At 39.1% G+C, this 8,266-nt stretch overlaps 1 pseudogene; it reads right to left on the bottom strand.

Annotated features, from left to right (window-relative positions):
* Positions 1-469: 469 nt before the first annotated feature.
* On the bottom strand, positions 470-2,065 carry LOC101053183 (cyclin-dependent kinases regulatory subunit 1 pseudogene; annotated as a pseudogene).
* Between the last annotated feature and the right edge of the window lie 6,201 nt (positions 2,066-8,266).

Below are 8,266 nucleotides of genomic sequence, written 5' to 3'. Positions count from 1 at the left end.
TATATATAATTATGAGATATATGGGGTATTTTGATACAAGTATACATTGTGTGATAATCACATCAGGGCAACAGGGGGATCTGTCACTTCAAGCATTTATATTTGTGTTACAAACAATTCAGTAAAACATTTGTGTTACAAACAATTCAGTTATACTCTTTTATTTTTTTAGTTATTTTAAATGTACAATTATTATTGACTGTAGCCACCTATTATGCCATCAAATATTAGGTCTTATTCATTCTAACTACTTTTTGTACCAATTAACCATACCCACTTCTCCCTGACTTCCCTACCTCCCTTCCCAGCTTCTGGTAGTCGTCCTTTAAGAATGTGTCTTTGCCTCTTGATAGCTTGATTATAATTGTGTCTCAGTGTAGTTTTCTTTGGGTTTATCCTACTTGAAATTTGTTCAACTTCTTGTATTTGTATATCTATGTATTTCCTCAAATTTGGGAAGCTTTTGGTCATTATTTCTTCAAATCAACTCTCTACTTCTTTCTCTGTCTTCTCCTGAGATTCCTTCAATGTATATTTTGGTTGGCTTGATGGTATTCCATAGTCCCTTATGCTCCATTCACTTTTTTTTTTTTCTGTTGCTACTCAGACTTGATAATTTCAAATAACCTGACTTCAGGTTTGCTGATTCTTTCTGTTTTTTATCTGCTGATGAACGCTTCCAATGTATTTTATCAATTCAGTGTTTGTTTTGTAGCTCCAGAATTTCTGTTTGGTTATTATTATTATTATTTTTAAGTTCCATTTGAACTTAATTGTGACAGTTTTTTAAAGATTATAAAAACTTCCTCTTTAATCAAGGTTTATAACATGAACAGATTTCTGGAATAAAATGGAAAGTTTGCAGTATGCTGCAACATAAATCCACAAGTCACCATACATACACCACCTGGCAGAAAAATACAAAAACTAGTTTACACGATCCCTGTAACAGCCATGGTCTTAATCTCAGATGCTTCCTCTAACTGCCAAGTGTGTTCTGGATACACAGCACACCTTGGCTTCTGGGGTCACACTCAGTTGAGGCTGTGGGTCCACAGAGCACTCATCAGGCTGGGCTATGGTGGTGGTGGCTCTACTCAAGAAGCAAAGCAGTTACCAGTACATTCACAGAGTGTATTGAACATCTTTTAAATACCAAAGTGAAAAGCAAGAAGACAACACAATGTCATCAGAAAGATGTTAGGAAGTAAGGACAGCTGTGTAAAGCTTGAGGCTGAAAAGTGTCTTGCCAGCTTCATTTCTTCGGCTTCTTGGGTAGTGGGCGCAGGAACAGTAAGACACGAGGTTCTGGTTCATGGATCATATAATGGACCCAGCCCTGACTCTGTTGAATGCCAAGATTCCTCCATTCAGATTCAGACATCAAATGGGTTTTAGGGACCAGCTTGGCTATGTCCTTGGGCAGCATGACATGCCGATACTCAAACTCCTCGTCATCGTATTTGTCCGAATAGTAAATTTGTTTGTACGACATGATCGCTCCATCTGCTAGCCTTCAGCCCTGCGCCGCCAACCTTCCAACAGTTGTTTTAGTCTTTGTCTAGTAAGGCTAAAGTTTGTGTTCCTTTAGAGTTGGTTTTGGAAATTAATTTATTTTCCTTTGAATGAGTCATATTTCTGTTTCTCTGTATGACTTGTGATTTTGCTTTTGTTGAAAATTGGGGATTTGAAAAACAGCCACATTTCCTAGTCTTTGCTGACTGTGAGGAAGATGGTATACCTCTCATAAGGCCAGCATGAAGGCTTAAGTTGTTTTCAGGTCTTTTGTCTGCATGCATATTCTCTGGGTCTGTTTGTATGCTTCCCTTCCACCCCAACTTCATTTCCCTGTATATATAGCTGCTTTTAAATGTCTTAATTTCCTTAAAAATCTCATCTCTACTTCTCCTCAGGGCCTGGAACTTTTGCATTATTTCTTTTTCTTTTTTTTTTTTTTTTTTTTTTTTTTTTGAGACGGAGTTTTGCTCTTGTTACCCAGGCTGGAGTGCAATGGGGCGATCTCGGCTCACCGCAACCTCCGCCTCCTGGGTTCAGGCAATTCTCCTGCCTCAGCCTCGTGAGTAGCTCGGATTACAGGCATGTGCCACCATGCCCAGCTAATTTTTTGTATTTTTAGTAGAGATGGGGTTTCACCATATTGACCAGGATGGTCTCGATCTCTTGACCTCGTGATCCACCTGCCTCGGCCTCCCAAAGTGCTGGGATTACAGGCTTGAGCCACCGCGCCCGGCCTTGCATTATTTCTTTCTACAATCTCTTCTCTCCACATGTTCGTAAGTCAGAAGTCCTCCTGCAGTTTTCACATGCTCTGGTACCCACCACTGCCATCAGTGTCTTCCAACCTGCTATCTAAACAATGCTGGCATTTCTGTCTGAACTCTGTGTTAGATTATGCAGAAACTCTTTCTGTGGTCAACCCACAGACAGGTCAAAATATTGCAAACAAGTTTCACACTTTTCCTTTCATCCTGCAAGAGGAAACCAGAAAATGGGTCACTTCTTCCCAACAATGCCATGCTAGAGAGAGGGTAGGGCAAGATTGAGCTAAAATGCCACAATATTACTGAGATTTTTAGTATGGCTTTTTTTTTTTTTTTTGAGTGGGCATTTACTTGTTTGCTGCAGATCTTTGGTCTCCAGGGCTCCCATAAAGCTGTTTTAGTCAATCACTTGTTGTTTACTAGATATTTCCTTGGAAAAATGAGAGTCTGGCTGGGTATGGTGGCTCATGCCTGCAATACCAACATTTTGGGAGGCCAAGGCAGGCAGATCATCTGAGGTCAGGAGTTAGAGAGCAGCCTGGCCAACATGGTAAAACCCTGTCTCTACTAAAAACATATATACTAAAAAATTAGCCAGTTATGATGGCACATGCCTGTAATCTCAGCTACTCAGGAGGCTGAGGCAGGAGAATTGCTTGAACCTGGGAGGTAGAGGTTCAATGAGCTGAGATTGTTCCACTGCACTTCAGCCTGGGTGACAGAGGGAAACTCTGTCTCAAAAAAAAAAAAAAAAAAAAAAGGAAAAAGAAAAAAAGAATGAGAGCCTGGAACTTCCTATTCTATCATCTTGCTGATGTTGCTCAAGAAATATACTCTTAAGCACACATGAAATCTTTACAAAAATAGAGTATATACCAGTTCAAAACTCAAGTCTCAGTAAATGCCAAAAAATCAGTATTACAGTATACAGAAACTTTTCTTGCTTTAATGCATTTAAAGTTAGACTTGATACTATAAAAGCAGTCTTACAAATTTCAATTCACACAACAAAGCAAATGTTAGGTAAAAAAGAAATTAGACTCAAATTGCCTTTTTAAAATTAAAGTGGCAAGAAGGCATTTCAGATTGAAAAGCAAAACAAAGGAAAATCTAAAATACTTAGAATTTATTAATAGTAACAACAAAAAACTGTACATATAAAAGCTTGTGGGTTGCAGCTAAAATAGGATTTTGAGGATAATTAATGGTCTTAAATGCCAATATTGGAAAATTCATGAGCCAAGCAATACTACTCTATCTTGAGTACATAACACAATGCTAGCCACATAATAGACAAATATTTGTTGAATGAATTATTGAGTAAAACTAACTTAAGAAATTTGATAAAGGAAAACACAGAGTTGGCCCCAAAGAAAGTAGAAGGAAAAAGAAAGTAACAGAAAAGAAAATAGATATTATTGAAATAGAAAATAAAGATATAATAGAGGGAATCAATAAAGTCAAAAGTTAGTTGTTCCAAAAGCCTAATTTCATAGATATACCTATATCAAATATGGCAGTCAACTGGGAGGTGGAGGTTGCAATGAGCCAAGATCATGCTGCTGTGCTCTAGCCTGGGCAACAGAGTGAGATGCTGTCTTAAAAAAAAACAACAATCAAATCATATCTTGAATACTCTGGTAATTATTACCTTCAGGTAAGCTGAATCAAAATGAGAGTATCTATCTTTGAGAATTTGTGTAAAGGCCCAAATTCAAATGCCCACATGTCCAGACAGACTCCCTTTTACTATTTTCCCATGGACAAGGAGTAACAGGGCATCAATATCATGGGAGCCTTGTTTGCTTTGCTTTCTGCTTGGGTTTGTCTCCAACTGGGCAGACCATATGGGAATTAGTCCATGAGAACCACACCACAGATGAGTTTGGAAGTTTGCTCAATGCACTGTTTTGATATGGGGATTGAGAAATTGAGAGTCTCAAGATCCATTTCATTGGCCATTTGCACTGGCCTCTGTGTGACCTGTGATTAAGCACTGGCATGAGCATCCTGGACTGTGACTCGCTTCAGTGGTGGGCTGGTGGCTAGACAATTAGCAGCATCTACATTCACAGCACACAAGTGACACTTCTTCACAGCTCACCATCAGGACTTCTGACCACTCAGCCGTTGTACCAAACCAACAGTCTAGCTTTACCCATCTTGATTTGGTGTCTTGAGCAACCAACTGTCATTCTTATTTTAACATTATGCTACTTTCCTGGATATGTTTCCTAAATCTTTTGGCTAGAAAATCTATTAATCAGGGCAGATGAGGCATTTATTTATCAATTCAACAAGTATTTATTGAATATCTCTCTTCCAGGTGTGCTATAGTGAATAAATATACTATCTTCCCTGTTTGAAGGAAATATCTTTAATGGAATTATGCCCTGCATATGGCTTACAGAATCAATGTGGACCATATTTTTGCAGTGGGCCTCTAGATGACTCCAGGATTTATAGTTCTGATCACTTTTTTCACGCTAGTCATACTACTACAAATATCCCTTATTTGATATGCTTGGGACCAGAGTGTTTCAAATCACAGATTTTTAAAAATAATTTTGAAATATTTGCATCTAAATAATGGGGTATCTTGGGGATGGGACCCATGTCAAAACACAAAATTTGTATTTCACATACACCTTATACATATAGCCTGAAAGTAATTTTATTTTCTCTTGGGGATGCTGAATCAAGTGTGTGTTGGGTGCCTGCATTTTGACTGTGACCTGCCACATCAAGTCAGGTGTGGAATTTTTGACTCGTGGCGTCACATTGACACTCAAAAATTTTCTGATTTTGGAGCATTTCAGATTTCAGATTTTTGGATTAGGGATGCTCAATCTGTATTGCTAATCACATTTCCTTTTCTGGGACTCCAGGATTTCTAGGAAAAACAGCCTGAAATGTGTTTATATATTTTACACACACACATGCACACACACGCACACACACACACACACAATGTGCTGAATGTGTGTGGCAGGATACACAAAAGAAATCACAGCAGGCCTCATCACAGTATGTAGTCCAGGATGGACAACTGGGGAATGAGGAAGACCAAGAGCTCAGTGGGCACTGGGCAGGATGAGGCAGCTTGCCTGAGCAGAAGCACCAGTGCAGACCCTGCATCAGAGACAGAGCTTTACTAGAGGTTGGCATTGATCAGAAGATGGATTTCACGTGCATAGAATGTGGAAAGACTGTATTGGTCTTTTTTTGCGACCTTCCTGCTTTAAGTTTTACTAGCCAACTTAAATGGAAATGCCATGATTGGCTCTGGTCCAAATTTTTATAAAGCAGTGGTTCTCAGAACCATTTTATACTCTTAAAAGTTTTGAGAGTCCAAAAGAACCTTAGTTTGTGTGAATCATATGTATGAATATTTACTGTATTAGAAATGAAAACAGAACATTAAAAATTACTCATTAATTTGAAAATAAGCCCACTGCATGTAAAACATAAAATGTTGTAATGAAAAATAACTCTATTTTTCAAAATAATCTAGTGGGAAGAGTGGCACTGTTTTATGTTTTTAATGTCTGGCTTATAACAAGCAGCTAGATGCTGATAACTGCTCCTGCATTCAACCTATGCCCACCTTCCATGTCATGGAGACTCTGGAAGCTCCACTCTATGCTCATGAGAGAATGACAGTGAAAAAGGCAAATCCTGTTTTTGTGTTATTAAGGAAATAGTTTTGCCTTTGTGGACCTCCTGAAAAGGCCTTAGACCCTCCCAGGGAAATCTAGACCACACTTTGAGAACACTGTTCCAGAATCTCATGGCTGAAAAGGTGCTTTCAATATATGTCAACACTTGTCAGCCTTTTCCATATAGGTTTCCCTGAAGACCAAGGAAGGTAAAGTTATAACCCTGGGCCCTAGATGAAGCAGCTTACTGTAAGTGTGGAATTTCTTCTTTTTCTTCTTCTTCTTTTTTTTTTTTTTTTGAGACAGAGTTTCATTCTTGTTGCCCAGGCTGGAGTGCAATGGCACAAGCTCAGCTCACTGCAACCTATGTCTCCTGGTTTCAAGCGATTCTCCTGCCTCAGCCTCCCAAGTAACTGGGATTATAGGTGCCTGCCACCACATGTGGCTAATCTTTTAGTTTTAGTAGTTTAGTAGAGACAGGGTTTTACCATGTTGACCAGGCTGGTCATGTGCTTCTGACCTCAAGTGATCCACCAGCCTTGGCCTCCCAAAGTGCTAGGATTACAGGTATGAGCCACCCTGCCCAGCCAGAATTTATTTAAAGATGGTTATTTTATATTAAACATTCAAATTTTGCATGCAATTTCAAAATATATGTTTTATTTTTTTCATGTTATTATTTTAACAAGTTCTGGGGTACATGTGCAGAACGTGCAGGTTTGTTACATAGGTATACATGTGCCATGGTGGTTTGCTGCATCCATCACCCTGTCATTTACATGTGGTATTTCTCCTAATGCTATCCCTCACCTACTCCCCATTCCCCAACAGGCCCCAGTGTGTGATATTCCCCTCCCTTTGTCCATGTGTTCTCATTCTTCAACTCCCACTTATGAGTGAGAATATGAGGTGTTTGATTTTCTGTTCCTGTATTATTTTGCTGAGAGTGATGGTTTTCAGCTTCATTCATGTCCCTGCAAAGGACATGAACTCATCCATTTTTTATGGCTGCATAGTATTCCATGTTGTATATGTGCCACATTTTCTTTATCCAGTCTATCATTGATGGGCATTTGGGTTGGTTCCAAGTCTTTGCTATTGTAAGCAGTGCCGCAATAAACATATATGTGCATATGTGTTTATAATAGAATGATTTGTAATCCTTTGGGTATATACTCAGTAATGGGATTGCTGGATCAAATAGTATTTCTAGTTCTAGATCCTTGAGGAATTGCCTAATTTACATTCCCATCAACAGGGTAAAAGTGTTCCCATTTCTCGACATCCTCTCCAGCATCTATTGTCTGATTTTTTAATGATCACAATTCTAACTGGTGTGAACTGGTATCTCATTGTGGTTTTGATTTGCATTTCTCTAATGACTAGTTAGAGCCTAGAGAGGTTAAATCATTGAAACATTTACCTCTAAGAGGATTCCTCATGTTTATCCTGTGATAAGCCTTTTTTTCATGTTGGTTGCATAAAAGTCTTCTTTTGAGAAGTGTCTGTTCATATCCTTCACCCACTTTTTGATGGCTTTTTTTTCTTGTAAATTTAAGTTCCTTGTAGATTCCAGATATTAGCCCTTTGTCAGATGGCTAGATTTCCCATCCTGTTCGTTGCCACTTCACTCTGATAGTTTCTTTTGCTGTGCAGAAGCTTTTTAGTTTAATTAGATCCCATTTGTCTATTTTGGCTTTTGCTGCCATTGCTTTTAGGGTTTTAGTCGTGAAGTCCTTGCCCATGCCTATATCTATGTTTAATATGACCATTTCTCCTTTAATCATTGAAACATTCACCTACAAAAGGATTCCTCATGTTTATCCTATGGTTTCGTATACACCCTGACACATTGAATCCAGCATGAGAAGCATAGGCATTAAGGACTTCATATGACGCCGAGTAGTGGAAACTATTTAGCCCCATCTTTATGGATTACGAAATTAGAGCCTAGAGAGGTTAAATCCCTTTGTGGAAATAAAGATCAGCCAAATGAGAACAAAAGGCTATGTATTCAGAGCTTGCTATAGCAAGGGAGTCAGCCACTGTCACTTGTGTTTTGACAGAGACTGAAAGGCAGGCAGAGAAGTGGGAAGGCTTCAGGAATGCCCTGATTGGCAGCTGCTGGCATGGGAAGCTGTAGGCAGCTAAGTGGAAGTGGGCATCCTATGTCATGGTTAGGAGGGGCATATTTGGCTTTCTCTGGTTTGTCCTAGGGTGCAAGCAAGAACCGGAATTAGGAAAGCTGTTGGTTATTCATCAAGTCCTGGTCAGAGTGGGCCAATTGTTACAGAAGGTATTGTTTAGCTTCCTGGATTGTCACTA

Source organism: Saimiri boliviensis, chromosome 7 (genome assembly GCF_048565385.1).
Source record: "Saimiri boliviensis isolate mSaiBol1 chromosome 7, mSaiBol1.pri, whole genome shotgun sequence".
NCBI classification, from domain to species: Eukaryota; Metazoa; Chordata; class Mammalia; order Primates; family Cebidae; genus Saimiri; species Saimiri boliviensis.
This window is presented reverse-complemented; position numbering and strand designations above follow the sequence as displayed.